The sequence below is a fragment of the Rhinopithecus roxellana genome, chromosome 15, assembly GCF_007565055.1.
Source record: "Rhinopithecus roxellana isolate Shanxi Qingling chromosome 15, ASM756505v1, whole genome shotgun sequence".
NCBI lineage: Eukaryota > Metazoa > Chordata > Mammalia > Primates > Cercopithecidae > Rhinopithecus > Rhinopithecus roxellana.
This window is the reverse complement of record NC_044563.1, coordinates 16,284,310-16,300,311: the sequence shown is the minus strand read 5'-3', so window position 1 is coordinate 16,300,311 and position 16,002 is coordinate 16,284,310.

Sequence of the window (16,002 nt, the reverse complement as noted above, 5' to 3'; positions counted from 1 at the left end):
AGCACCCAGTTGCTAGGTCAAACACCAGTTCAGATGTTGCTGGGAAGGTATTTTTTAGGTGATTTTAGGTGATTAACATTTGAATCAGTAGACTTTGAGTAAAGTACATGACCCTCTTTAATGTGAGTAGGTCTCCTCCAATCAGTTAAAGGCCTTAAGAAAAAAGACTGAGGTCCCACAAGGAGGACTGAACTCTGCCTCTAGACTGCCTTTGGACTCAAAACTGCAACAATCGACTTCTGCTGGAATTTCCAGACTGCCTGTCACCACTGCAAAATTTGCATTTTCCAGCCCCCACAATTGCATGAACCAATTCCCTAACACAAAGTCTCTCTCTCTCCCACTCTGCCTCCCCTTGGCGCCCCCCACACCCACATCCTATTAGTTCTATTTCTCTAGAGAACCCTGCCAAATACACTACCCATCCCAATTTCCCTCAATAGGGAAACTGACGCAGCTTGGCTCCAGTGCTCATGCTTTTAACCTCTCTGCTGCCTCCAGCCATTTGGAAAACTCCTTAACTTCTTTAGGTCTCAATTTTGTTATTGGCAAACTAAGATGAATAGTGCCTACCCAATAGGTTTGTTGTGAGGACTGTTTGAGATGACACAAAGCACCTGGTATGCAGTAAGTGCTCAGTGCAAAGTATTGTTGTGGATGTTTTCCATCTTAAGATACTCAAAGCAGAATGTATTACTGGTTATACTGTAGATATCAAAGAATTAAAGAGAAGGAAGGGCAAAGTTTAGAAAAGTCTTTTGTATGAGACTCACTGATGATCTTTATTACAGGCACTTTAAATTTTTGCCATGCCCATGCCAATAAAAATGGCTATTTTTAAGTGAGTCCCTGCCATCTGTGCAACATTTGAATTCCATCATCTCATGAAATCCTCACATGAATCCTACTGGGGAATCATCATCATTTCCTATTTTCCAGTTTACAGATGAGAAACTGAGGCCGTAAGTGAATCAGAAACTTATCCAGCTTCTAAATGGCAATCTCTCAGGGAAATAATTTCCCACTCCCTTCATGTTTTCAAACCATCAGGTTATTTGTTTTCTTTATTAATCCTTTACAAAGAGGCTTGTAAGTGAATTGAAATTAACATCAAGTCATTGTAGGGAAATTGAAAACTTAATCATTCCCGTATTCTCCTTCATTTTTATCTGCTGCTGGGTGCACACATTTGTAATTCAGCTTTGAAACTGTCATATAATCTTATAATGTGGTTTTTTTTCTTTTGCAATTTTGTGCAGGTAATCCTGAGGGGAATTTTTCATATATTGTGGATGATTAAAATTGAATGTAGCTTATAAAATGAATTGTTAATAACTGAGAGAGCCTTGTGTTCTTTGAAAATATTTGTTGTTAAATGAAAAGAGACTTCAGAATGTCAATATATTTCACTTTGTTTGTTTTTCCCCTCTTCCCACTTGTATTCTTCCCATATATTTTAAATTGGTGTAATCCACAGATTTTTAGTTGTTTCTTTGAGTTATGTTCATAAATGTCAGGTTTTATAGAAAGATTATTTTTTGCAAGTTTTAATACATTTTTTTCTCTTTCATTCTCCTTTCTTTGATGTCAGGGATGAATAAATCCAGTTTAATACGACTTTCATTTGTGAGGCTTAACATAGAAACCATTGTAAGGCTAAACCAAACCTTCTTCTGTTTTTCAATGATTATCTTTCTCTGTCAAAATGAACCAAGCCCTCTACTCTGAGGATTTGAAAGAAATAAGTCCTCGGAATAGTCAGAAATCAAAGCTTACAGGGTGAGCTCAGATTGTATCTAAGTGTTCCTTTATCTTCACCCACACTTCTGTGAAGTGCTTTCCCTAAGCTGGTTACGCTGGATATTGAAGGGAGGGTGTGGATTCCCGAGTGGCAATTCCATCATGTTTATTGGAAGGTTGGATATTATGGTAGTTATTTTTTCCATGGTCTTTTACCTCTATGCCATGGTACTTCTATATACACGACTTTTACCTAGTATGGTTACATTGGGATGGTTTAAATAATTTAGACTCTAATTTATGTTGGAGTAGAAATGTTCATAAGTGGGCCATTAACACCTATCTTTCAATGAAAGTGCTGTGTAATGACCTAGGGTGTTATTAAATGGCACACTCCCCTGAGATATTGTTCCCGCTTTCTTTTCATCATCCCTTACCTTTCTCTCATTTTTATGAACAATTCTTTGCTCTGTCTCTTGGAGGGCTAACAGAAAACAGAAGAACTGCAGATAGTGTGCATGAAAGAGTCTGGATTTATTATGCTCAAATTACAATCTATGCGTATTTAATCAGCTCCTATTATACGCAATGCTTTGTTCTAGACCCTGTGTATAAAGATCAGCATTATCCCTGGGGACAATAACCTTCCCTGGGGTATAATTTATGACTACTTTTCCTGAGGTTAGTGAAGCAATGTGCATCAAAGCCTTAAAAACGTGCATATCCTTTGATGAGGTAATTCTACCTTTGGAAATGTAGTGCAGGTAAGTAAATGAGAATGTGGATAAATATTTCTGCAAAAGGACGTTCGTCACAGTTGTTTAGAGTAGTGAAAATTGGAAAACAGCTTAAATGTCCAATAGTAAGGGATTGGTAAATTAAAGTACTTACATGCCCATGCAATGGAATATTACATAATCATTAAAACCCAGACTGTAGAGTATTGACATGAAAACATGTTAATGGTGTAATGCCAAGTGAATTCTTAAAAGGTTATAGTGGGTATGTGGTATAAGATTTAATTTTATTAAATGAAGGTATAAATATATTGCACTCCTAGGAAAAAGCCAGATGGATATTGAACAAGTATAAAGAGAAGTCACTGGCTGGGTGTGGTGGCTCATGCCTATAATCCTAGCACTTTGGGAGGTCAAGGAAAGTGGATTGCCTGAGGTCAGGAGTTTGAGACCAGCCTGGAAAACATGGTGAAACCCCGTCTCTACTGAAATACAAAAAGCCGGGTATGGTGGCTTGCACCTGTAGTCCTAGCTACTTGGGAGGCTGAGGCAGGAGAATCGCTTGAACCCGGGAGGCAGAGGTTGCAGTGAGCCTAGATCATGCCACTGCACTCCAGGCTGAGCGACAGAAAGAGGCACTCCATTTCCAAAAATAAAAAATAAAAATAAAAAAGAGTAGTTATTGCTCGGGATTAGGATAGTGGATGCATTTTTATTTTCTTCTCTTTGCTTTGCTTGTCTACATTTTCTAATTTTTCTCCAGAGACCAGATACTGCTTTTGAAATAAAAACATTATATAAAAGTCATTTTTAATGAAAAATAAACGGGAAAGGCTGTCCCTGGACCACTATAGGGCAGCAGGCTGTGCAAGAAGCACACAGCCCAGTGCACAGTCAGTGTTCATGGGGTCAGCTCCAGGAGCCCTGCCTGTGCTTACCTTGCTGTGACCCTCTGACCTCCCTCATCTGAACCCTTCCTGCCTTGGCTGTGGCTTTATTTGCTGGCTTCAGAAAGCCATCCTTCCCTCTTGCTCAGTGCAAATAACAGAAGAACCAGCTCAACATGGGCTCAAACAAATCTGGGTTTGTTTTTCTCCTTGCAACAAGAATTTCAGAACCTCATATCTGATTCTAGCTTCCTGGACCCGGTCTTAGGGTGAAACCTCAGCTAAGCAGGATCCAAGATGAAGGGCAGCCCCTGAGTCCTAAAACTCAGAGGACACGGGGACACAGACAGATCAACAACTCTGGAATATAAAGTCATGGTTCTCTCACCTGCCGCGCAACTCCTCTTCCAGCTCCTAAATGTGCAGGAGGGCAGGGTGCAGTGGCTCACGCCTGTAATCCCAGCACTTTGGGAGGCTGAGGTGGGTGGATCATCTGAGGTCAGGAATATGAGACAAGCCTGCCCAACATGGCGAAACCCTGTCTCTACTTAAAAAATAATAATAATACAAAATATTAGCCCGGTGTGGTGGCAGACGCCTGTAATCCCAGCTACTCAGGAGGCTGAGGGAGGAGAATCGCCTGAACCCGGGAGGCGGAGGTTGCAGTGAGCCAAGATTGTGCCGCTGCACTCCAGCCTAGACAACAAGAGCGAAACTCTGTCTCAACAACAACAAAAAAACTATGCCCGGGGTCGTGTTCACCATTGTCCTGGCAGGCCTTCCCTCTAGCGGCACCCTCTTTCCCATCCTGGTAATAAAAATTGCTAGCACGTATCAACTTCTTTCTGTGTATGAATCACTATTACAAGCACTTAACAGATCTTTCCTCATGTAATCCTCCCTACTCTTTGAAGTTGGTTCCTTATGATTCCATTTTCAGGTGAGAAAATGGAGGCACAGCAAGGTTATCTAACTTGCCCAAGTTCACGCTAGCTAGGAAATGGCAGAGCCAGAATGTAAACCCGGACTGTGACATGCCAAGGCCCTCACCATAACTGCCAGGTGCCCCAAAAGCGACAGCCCTGCCCAGTTGCTTGCATCTATTCAGTTCTCCTGCTAACCCCTGGCAGCCATGAATCTTTTTGCTGTTTCTATAGTGTTGCCTTTTCCAGAATGTCATATAATTGGCATCATACAGTATGTAGCCATTTCAGACTGGCTTCTTTCACTCAGTAATATGCATTTAAAGTTCTTCCATGTCTTTTTAGCACTGAATAATATTCCGTTGTCTGAATGTATCACAGTTTATTTACCCATTTACTCATTGAAGGACATCAATTGTTTCCATGTTTTGATCATTATGAATAAAGCTGCTATAAATAATTGTGTGCAGGCTTTGTGTGGACAAGTTTTTAACTCCTTTGGATACATACAAGGAGGAAGATTGCTGAATCATATGGTAGGGGTATGTTTAAGAAACCACCAAACTGTCTTCTAAAGTGGCGGTACCACTTTGCATTCCCATCAGCAATACAAGAATGTTCCTGTTGCTCCACATCCTCACTAGCATTTGGTTTTGTCAGTGTTTGGGATTTCAGCCATTCTGCTACACGGGTAGTAGCAAATGTTTCTTATTGTTTCTTTTAATTTGCAATTGATTTGCAATGACATACAATGTTGAGCATCTTTTCACATAGTTAATTCCCATCTATATATCTTCTTTGGTGAGGTGTCTGTCCAGATCTTTTGCTCAGTTTTAATTGGGTTGTTTGTTTTCTTATCATTGAGTTTTAAGGCTTCTTTGTATATTTTAGATACCAATTCTTTATCCAGCGTGCTTTGCCACTATTTTTTGCCCCAGTCTGTGGCTTGTCTTTTCATTCTTTTAACAGTGAAATTCAAATTTTATTGTCCATAAATAAACTTTTATTGGAACACAGACATGCTTATTCATTTACAGCTCGTCTGTGGCTAATTGCACGCTATATCAGCAGAGTTTCAACAGGGACTGAGAACCTGCAAAGCATAAAATATGTGCTAGCTGTCCCTCTACAGATAAGTTTGCCGACCCTTGATTTAGGACATCGTCTCTATTCCCTCCTTAATAAGCCTGTCATTCCCAGAAAACCAATTCTCATGGGCAACAATTAGTGATCAAAAACTCCCTTCTGGGGTCGCTGAGTTCAAGTGTCTAATTCTGGCCCAGCAAGATTCTTTTTTTACGGTTCCTCTTCCAAGTCCACTCCAGCTGGCCTTGCTCAAGTTCTGCAGAGTGAAGGGAGCGCCACTTTGGGCAGCCTGAGCAGTCCGGAGCTACCCCTGCAGTGTGGCTGGATTTCTCTTCTCAGTCCTCTGAGTGGGGCCAGCCCTGTGCCTCTCATTTTCCCACGCCCCTCCCTGCAGCCACGTCTTCCTGGTGCAAAGTGTTGGTCGCCCCCTGGAAGCAAGTGTTGTCATTACAGGGCCATCAACAAGAGGCTGAAACTGGAGGGCGTGGCCGGCTTTCTCTCCCACGAGGGCATCTCCCAGCCCTTCCCTCACTTCGGTGTTGGGATTGAATTTCCCTCTGAAGTTTGCATGATCACACTTTGCCGATTCCTCACATCCCATTTTCTCTTCCCAACAGCAGTAATCAATTCCAGTTCGGGGGTGTCAGATCGTTAAAACAAGCTGCACGTCATTTGCATGTTTTGGTTCCCACGGAGCTGCCCGTCTGGTTCCCCTCCCCCTCAAATTTCTTGCTTTTTAAAATTTTTTCATGCTTTTAACATTTGGTCCTATTTTTTTTTCTCTTTCCAATAAGTGAAAAGAATGTAAATCTAGAAACCCGTGGGCAAACGTATGCTGTTTTTCTTGTGAAGTGTTCACTCTTTAACTGTAACAGTGTGACAACAAGCGAAGGGAATCAGATACATGCTTTGCCTGGTCTCTCCTCTCCTGCCAATTATTTTTGACGGCTTGGCATCTTATGTGGATCAATTTTTTTCCAAATTGCATCTTCTGCCTCCCGCAGGGCATGGGAGCATAGGAGGGACGTAACCTGCCTTGTCCCTGGATATTAATACAATGTATTATTGTTATGCATTGAGCACTTACTATGTTCCAGCACTTTGCTAAGTGCTTTCACATTTAGAGGCATTGAAAGGAAGACATGCTAGGTGGTTTTCTTTCCTGCCTGTATTCCCTTACCATCCCTGGAATAGGTAGTTGATAAGCCTGGCCTCTGACATCATATAGCTTGGGTTCAAATCCTGTCTCTGCTGCCTATGAGCTGTGTGACCTTCGGCCTGACACCTCATCTTTTGGAATCTCAGTTTCACTACCTGTAAAATGAGGACTCATAATAGCATTTATTTCCTAGGACTGTTCTGAGGATTACGTATAGGCCACTTTGAACAGCATGTGGCACATGGCAAGGACCCTGTAAGTGTAGATGTTAGTAAACAGTGTAATGGGTAAGCCTGTGCCAATTTGGCCAGAGATGAGTACTACTCCACCCCTCTGCTCCCTGCTCAACCTGCTGGGCACTGAAACATTCTAGTGAGAGAGGATGAGAGTAGATGAATCTGCTAGCTGAAACACACACACACACACACACACACACTCGAAGAGCACACACACAACACACAGGAAGCACACACAGGGATTTTATATAGGAAGTGCATTTGGACTAATATCTAAGTGTTGCCACCTCTGTAGAACTGGCTCAGTCATTCCAGGGGCTATGCAGGGTTTTAAGCTTCCTCAGCCTCTCCTGCCTCTGCATCTCACCACCACCTAATCAGCCCAGCAGCAATCCCTTCAATCCTTTCCCTAGAATGTAACCAGAATGGTCCACATCTTGCCATCTGTACCCTCCAAGTTCAGGCTACCCTCATCTCCCGTGTGGACTCTTAGAGTTACCTTTTTCCTGCTCACCCATGCTTTTTTGCCCTCTTATAATCAACCATTTTTCTATAATTAAGATGATTTTCTTAAAATGCAAATAACTTCTCTGCTTCAATCTTCTAGGGTTTAACAAAACAATCCACAGCTTCCGTGCATGCTAAAAGTGTCCTGCGAAATCTGGCCCGGTGACCTGTTGAGGTCATCTTTGCTCACTCTCTTTTCACTATTCAATAAACCTGCTGGCCTTCTTTCTTATCTGTGACCAAGGCCAAGCTCATTTCTGCCTTGGGGCTTTTGTTCTTGCTGTTCCATTTGGAGGCATTGACCCGATCCTTCTCTGGGGGATTCTTCTTGACACTTAGATCGGGGTTCCAATGCTGCCAGGCCTTCCTGGATATCCGACTCCATGTAGCACTACTGCAGGACCATTCTCTGCATGGCTGTGGACCGACCCAGTTCTCCCTCTTTTCTCTCACAGTTCCCAAGGATTGCTGTGGAATGTGCTGGAAATGCAACATCTGGAATAGGGCAGGACTGGTCCGAGCAGCCCAGGCTCTGTTTCAGTCACTATTAGAAACAAGGTGTCCTTCAATGCTTTCACCCAGCAAGTCCTGTACGCCAGGGTCTAAAACCCAGGGCTGGCTGCCTTCAGGGCTCTGTAGCTGTGGTGCAGGTGTAGCATGCGCAGACAAGACTCCGACTGCCCTGGGCAGCTTTCCTGAGGCTTGGAGACATACTCATGAATTCTAGGCTGCTGTTGTCCCTTGCTGACTATCTTCATGTAACTTGTGTATTTCAGTGTTCTGTCTCACAGAACTTGGGCAAGTAGTGAAAGTGCAACCCAAGATAGAGTGGGAGTGAAGTGGTAACTAGTGTACAGTGAGTCTGTTTCATGACTACCCCTCCCTGCTGCCCAGCAGTCTGTCTCTTTACCCCTTTTTATACTCAGTATAAAGTTGATACTCAGCATTTTATACTCAATATAAAATACTTTGTTGGAATATTGAATATAAAGTATACTTTATATACTTAATACTCCAGCAAAGCATTAGCCCTATTGAAAATAAATAGGTGGATGGGCACCATGGCTCACACATTTAATTCCAGTACTTTGGGAGGTCAAGACAAAAGAATCACTTGAGGCTAGGAGTTTGAGACCAGCCTGGGCAAAAGAGCAAGACTCCATCTCTACACAAAATAAAATAAAGTAAATGTTATCCAAGTGTAGTGGCACATACCTATAGTCCTAGCTGATTGGGAGGCTGAGGGAGGAGGATGGCTTGAGCCCAGGAGTTCAAGGCTACGAGTGAACTATATGATGATGCCACTCCCTGTACTCCAGATTGGGTGAAGGAGTGAGACCCTGTTTCAAAAAAAAGAAAGAAAGACAAGAAAAAAAGAAAGAAAGACAGAAAGAAAGAAAGAAAGAAAGAGAGAGAGAGAGAAAGAAAGAAAGAAGAAAGAAAAGAAAAGAAAAGAAAGAAAGAAAGGAAGAATTAGGCAATTGATGGCCAGCTGTAATCCCAGCACTTTGGGAGGCCGAGGCAGGCAAATCACGAGATCAGGAGACAAAGACCAGCCTGGCTAACACGGTGAAACCCTATCTTTACAAAAAAAAAAAAAAAAAAAAATACAAAAAATTAGCCGGGCGTGGTGGTAGGTGCCTGTAGTCCCAGCTACTTGGGATGCTGAGGCAGGAGAATGGCGTGAACCCAGAAGGCGGAGTTTGTAGTGAGCCGAGATCACGCCACTGCACTCCAGCCTGGGTGACACAGCGAGACTCCGTCTCAAAAAAAAAAAAAAAAAAAAAAAAAAAAAAAAAAAAAAAAAAATTAGGCAATTGACTTTTGCATGTGATTGTCGCCCATCTCCCCAACTAGAAGGCAACTGTCTGTCTGTCCACACAACTCAGAAAATGCCTGCCCCCAGCAAGTGTTCCAACAATATTCGGTGAAGAAATTCTTGAATACATTTAGAAAAAGCCAGGCCTTTATTCTTGAGAAGAAAACATTTTTTAAGGTACAAAAAGTTAGTCTGGGGGACTGAGAGCATAGATTTTAAACCACACCATAGAGTAGGAAAGAATATTCAATAGTCAACAAATAAAGTTCCTACTCAAAAGGAGATGAAAGTTCAGTTTTGGGAGGTGGAAGAAGCAGGATCGAAGGGTTGGATCTAGAACCCACAGGTGGCAGGGACCTGTGACAAAGCCTGGGATGAGGGTGGGTGGGAGACACTGAAGCAGAGGAGATCTGTGCCTCTCTGCCCAGGCAAAACTGTGATGGACACTGTGCCAGGTGAGCACCCCTGTGATGTACCTGCTACTGACAGGGCCTCAAACACTCACATCCCCAAACCCTCAAGGAGGGATAGAGATGGCAGAGAGCTGGCAGGTGAACCTGGAGAGGCCTAGCAACTGGGGGCAGGGGGTGCAGAGTCTTGGGGACCTGATGAGGGAAGACAGAGTGGCAGTGGCTGTGACAGCAGTGAATGCAGATGATGTCAGACATCAACACACAGGCCAGGTAAATTACATCAGCCTCGGACACCCTGTAGGAGGGAACTAGATGAGGGGAAGGGAGTGCCCCTCACACCACTGATGCCTGGAGAGGACAGAGAGGAAGGAGCCTTAATTGACAGAGCTCGAGAGCACCTGACAGTCACAGTTTACCTTGAGTTGGCAGGATTGAGTTTTGCACTCCCAGCGGAGAGTAATGTGAGCGTTCACTTCCTTTCTAAAGAAATGGATGAACTCTAACACCTATGCTTGCTAAACAAGAGCAGATGTACCATCTCTTTGTAGAGCATTCAAATAATACAGAATGGTAGCTAATGTATAGTGAGGATTTGCCACGTGCCAGGAACTGATCTAACACTTTATGGGTGGTTGAGGCCAAGGTCCTTGGTTGCAGGCAACAGAGTCCACATTAGCAAGTTCATGCTGACAAAGATCTATTAAAGTGTATTTATTAAATACTTAATGGACTTTCTTGGGGGGCCAAAGAATCAAGCTTAAGTGGTACTCAGACCAGGACAGACCTGGATAACGCAGTCAGCCAAGTCCTTAAAATGCCCCCACTCTCTGCAGGGCTGTTCCCAGAGAGCCCTCTGCTGCTTCCACCTGTTAACTGACACCCATGATGTTTGCTACTGAAGTCAAAACCCCTCCCAATTTCCCAGAACACCTAGCACCCCTGCCTCTGTGACTTCCAGCAGGTTCAGGCTCCCAGACTTCTTGCACTGCCCACTTCCACATTCAAGTCCTGAATGAGTGTAACTGGTTGGTGGAAACCAGGCCATGTGCCTGCACTCTAGCTGCAAAGGAGTCTGAAATTTGGTTTTCAGTTTTGCAGTTTCTAGAGTGCAGGAAGGTAGTCTAGAAGGGAATTGGATTGGGTGCCCAACTGAGTCACACAGGCACTGATTCCTCTTTTACAGATGCAGAAACTAAGGTGCAGAGGGGTTGCATCTTTCCATTCTCTTTGAATCTTGATTGTTAGGAATGAGCCACCCCACTCTGGTTTAGGGGAACTTGAATTCATTTCCCTATTTTTCCTTAGCACAAAAAGACCTCAGGTACAGAATGTTCAAAAAGCACCCTCCATCAGGAAATCCACCCCCAAATTAAGAAGAGGTCATAATTCAAGGACAGTCCTCCTTTCCAGAAACAGTGTGGCCTGCCATCTCTTTCTGCATTTTTCTTGTAAGCTGCCATCTGCTTCCCAGATACAGGATGTGTATTAGGATCTTGCTTCTGTCTTGGCCCCTCTGATCCCGTCTTAAATTTTCTGTGTGGCCCCTTTTGACTTTCCTTCCATCTTTGTGCTGTTTTCCTTTGTGTCAGTAACTGCAACTCCCTCTCTTTCTAAGAACAAGGAGGCTACGATTTTGGATTTAAGTCCTTATTAAATTTGTTTTCAAGTCATCTACAAAATATTTCCATTTGGCACTTGAAGCTCTGCTCCCTCTTCTATTAACTCAAGTGAAAAGTAGCTACATTGCTGGATGCATTTCTACGTTTCCTCCCATGCCTTTCAGAGTGGTACATAACTGAAAAACAGTCCACAAGGTTGCCTCTTCAGCTGTCAGTGACCAAACAGGACTTCAGTCTAACAACCATCCTGGTGAACGCCTCATCTGTTTTGCTGCTGCCAGGAGCAGGCCCGGCTGTGATGAAGCCCTGCAAAGTTATACCATCTCCTGCCTCCTACTCAAACTTCTCACACATGGAGGCAGAGGTGAAGTCAAACTTAAGGACTGGCATGGAGAAACATCATGAACAGCAACATCTCAAATCAAGCAACTTAAAGAAGGAAGGGGCCGGGCGCAGTGGCTCATGCCTGTAATTCCAGCACTTTGGGAGGCCGAGGTGGACGGATCACCTGAGATCGGGAGTTCAAGACCAGCATGGCCAACATGGTGAAACCCCATCTCTAGTAAAAACACAAAAATTAGCCGGGCGTGGTGGTGGATGCCTGTAATCCCAGCTACTTGGGAGGCTGAGGCAGGAGAATCATTTGAACTCGGGGCTGGGGGTTGCAGTGGGCCGAGATTGCACCACTGCACTCCAGCCTGGGCAAAAGAGCAAGATTCCATCTCAAAAAAATGAACAAATAAATAAATAAATATAAATAAGGAAGCGCAAATCAAAAAAAATTCTAAATGAAGAAAATCACTCAGAAATACATCCTGAGTTCCAGACAGAGGATTGAAGTGGAGAAAATACGTCAACAAAAAGCTTTCAAATTTAAGTTCTGAAATGGCTCGTGCAACTGGAACCTGGAGATGCTATTATGCAAGGGGTCTTAACAATTTGGGCTGGCATATGCCCCCTGTCCCCTTTCTTTCACGCTAACAGAGCCCTGGTTTTTGTTTCTGTAAAAGGCCAGATCCCTTCATCTCAGGAGGGGTAGGTCCTTTGCAGACACACTGGACAAAGGCAGTGAGGATCACCCCCTCCCAAAGATTGGTCCAGGGTCTACCAAGTGACCTCATTCCGGCCAATGAGATAGGAGAAGCCTCCTGCAGGGCTTCGGGGAAACATCTTCTTTCTGGGCACAGGAGTCGCGGCAGGAGAAAGTCTTTTTCTCTCTACCTGCCCCTAACTTCCTGTCTTAAATGTAGGCTGTGTGTAGATGTGACTCCTGGAATTGAGGCTGCCATCTTGTGATCAGGAAAGAAGACCAAGAGAACAGCGGGGATGTTATGGTTACACGAGACAACTAAATATCTTTATTAGTGAAGTCAGAGGTCAGCAAACTTGTTCTATAAATGGCCACATAGTAAACATTTTCAGCTTTCCAAGCAGCAAACACTCAACTCTGACATTGTCACAGGAAAACAGCCCTAGATAAGTACATAAACAAATGAGTGTGGCTGGATTCCAACAGAACTTTATTTATAGACACTGAAATTTGAATTTCATATAATGTTCATGTGTCACAAAATATTATTTATTCTTTTGATTGTTTTCAACAATTTAAACTGTAAAAGTCATTCTTAGCCCACAGGCAGCACAAAAACAGGTTTGGCAAGTGGGTTGTCGTTTGCGACCCTGGATCTAGTCACTGTCAGTTGTGTTTCTGTTTCCTGAAGCTGAGTGCCTTCTGGATGATGCTGTCATTTAACCTTCTGTTTCCCAGATGATAACGCTGAGATCCAGAGAGGCGACAGAACGTTCCCAGGGTCACACAGCTTGTTAGTGTCAGAGTTCATAAATCTGATTCCCAAAACTCCTAACATCAAGTCGAGGATGTTTCCCCGGTATACAAACCCGTTTCCTATTCATTTATACACATTTCTTGTTTTTTCTTCTAGGTTGTAACATTTTCCTTTATGTCTGTGACTGCGTTTCATTCATACAAAATGTATCGAGAGATAAGAGGCTACCAACCTTGATTAAGGACCTACCACATGCCAGACACTTTACATTACTTAATCCTACAACAATTGTGAGGTAGATGTTATTATGCTCACTGCACAGATGGGGAAATAGAGGCTCCGAGAGGACAGAACCCAACTTCACCCAGGGAGAAGGTGGTGGCCCCAGTCCCACCAGTGGCCTTCCTGCTGAATCTAGCTGTCTCCCACGCTTCACTGCTCGGCTCTGGGTGTACCCTAATGAAGAAGACATGGCCCCTTTTCTCTGGCCACTGCATATTTTCCTTTCTGAAGTGGTTCTTGGCAGACCTAATATATTAGACACAGTGTGGGGCGGAGGTGGGGCGGTGGGGATGACAAAGTGCCATTCACCATCTCGTCCACTAGAGGGCAGCAAGAGGCCATGTTTCTGTAGCAGTTCTGCACCTTAACTGCCCGGCTCCATTGAATTCATTCACAGGTTCATGGGGAACTTAGGGGAAAGAACATGTTTCAGCCCTTTTGTCCAACCTCCTCATTTTTCTGATGGGAAAAACGGAATCCCACAAGCGTCGTGTTGTTTACCCAGGGTCAGACATCGCGACTCATTAAATCAACAAATGTTAATTGAGTGTTCATTGAGTCAACCCACATTACTGCGCAGTCACTCATGGGTGATGGAGACACAAGAGTGGCAGGAGAGACGTGGCCCCTTCCCACACCAAGCCTGCAGGCAAGTGGAGCACAGGGACAATGAGAAGTCATCAGATCAACACAATTATCAGCAATTGGGGGGAGGGGGTTAAGAAAAGGAGAGACGGGGAGAAGATCTTTGTGGAGGTGGCATTTCCCGCAAGCCTGAAGATGAAGAGCAGCCAGGCTTTCAAGGAGCTGGGGGGCAAGAATTCCAGGAATAAGGAACCACAAGAGGGAGACTTCTTGGCTTGTGCTAGAGCCTGGCAGACCAGCAGCGTGGCTTGGTTGAGTCAGGGAAGGAAGAGGATGTGAGAGACTTAATGTCATGATAATCATTAGTACTGAAGCTTCACTGTGTACTGAGCTCTATGGAGTTGGTGCATTCGCTCATGCATCCTCCCCACAAATCTCTGCTTTGCAAACACAATTACTCCCATTTTACAGCCTCAGAGGGGTTGAGCCACTTGGCCAAGGCTATGTAGCCTGGAAGTGGTCTAGCTGGGACTTGAACATGCACCTGTCTGACTCCAGCACCCAAACTCATCCTCACTACTCCAATTAAAGGCAAAGCTAATACTAAACCCCTGAGATCTCGTCTCGTGGCCAGAACACTTTCCATAACCCTCTCCTCCTCTTGCCTTTGAGGAAAGCACCCTTCACTGTCAACTCTTGAGCCTGGGTGGCAGGCATGAGGGCAGAAATTAAATAACAAAGAGGAAAAGTTTTTTCTAGAAATCAATGACTAAAGGCTGGGAAGAGAATTCCTAAAACTCAAGTCAAGGACTGTCTCCTTTCAAAAACAGTGTGTGCGAGAACATACGGCTCTCTGACCATCCACGCAGACTCATGAGAAGGAGAGGAAGGCCACTTCCCACTCCTGAACACTGCCTTGAAGATTAGAGAAGTCAGATGGTGACTCCCAAAACTGAGCCGGCATTCCAGGGCTCCTGGGAAATGTATCAAATTACATGCAGTAGCATGGCCACCCCACTGTCTTCTGACTTTTGATGTATGGCCTGCCATTAGCGCACAGGCCTGTGGTGTTATCACTGGGGGCTGGGGCTTGGGGTACATGGAGAGCTTCAGGAGGAGGGAGGATGAAGAGCAGATCTGGGTTTCCTTCCTTAGCCCTGGTTCCCAGCCTCCTTCCTGCCTCTAGACCCTGGCAGCACCATGCTAGGTCTCAGTTTACCTCTTCTGTCCTGTTTCCTTCACCTGTCCAAACCCTTCCAGCCATCAAGGCATACCACCCCCCACCCCAGTCTCAAAGCTGCCACCAACATTCTCTCTAGGCCTCACAATTTTCTTATATAGTCTGGAGATAACAGAGGTCAGCATTTGTCCAGCAGAGGGAAAACGCAGGCTTTGGCATTAGAAAACCCAGGCTTGAGTCCTTGGCCTCATGTTGGCAGGCTACATGATCTTGGATGCATGACCACACCTCCCTGAGCTACCTCAGCCAGGCTCAGGGCTAGCTCAGGGCAGCAATGGTGAACACTCCCTCCCTCAAAGAGCTACTGTTTTAATGTTCCCGTCTGAAAGATGGACGTTGTAACAATCACCTCTCTGGTTGTTTGTGAGCATGAAGGGGCATACAAGGAACTACTTTTGAATTTCAATGTGCCATCCCAGTTTCATTTTCCCCAACAGTTCCTCCACGGTTGCCTTGTTTTTCCCATCTGCAAAATGGGGACAAATGCCTACTTATTTCAGGCACATTCCAGCAGTCTAGCAGAGCAGGAGGCAGCACAGACTGTGGATGGGAGGATGGTCTCTGGGGTCATCTAACTGGTTTTTCATCTTGGTGCTGCTTTTTCCTGCCTTTGGGACCCTGGACAAGTTATCCAAGCCCTGCACCTCAGTTTCCTAATCTATAAATTGGAAGATGACTGTGTCTATTTTCCAGAGTTGATGGGAGAATCCTCTATTTCCTTTGGCTGGTGTAACAAATTACTATAAACTGGGTGGCTTACAACCACAGAAAATTACACACTCACAGTTCTAGAGGCTAGAAGTCTGAAATCAGGGTGTTTGCCAGGCCACACTCCCTCCAAAGGTTCTAGAGGAGCATCTAGGCTGGGCGCAGGGGCTCACACCTGTAATCCTAGCACATTAGGAGGCCAAGACGGTTGGATCACCTGACGTCGGGGGTTCGAGACCAGCCTGATCAACATGGGGAAACCCCATCCCTACTT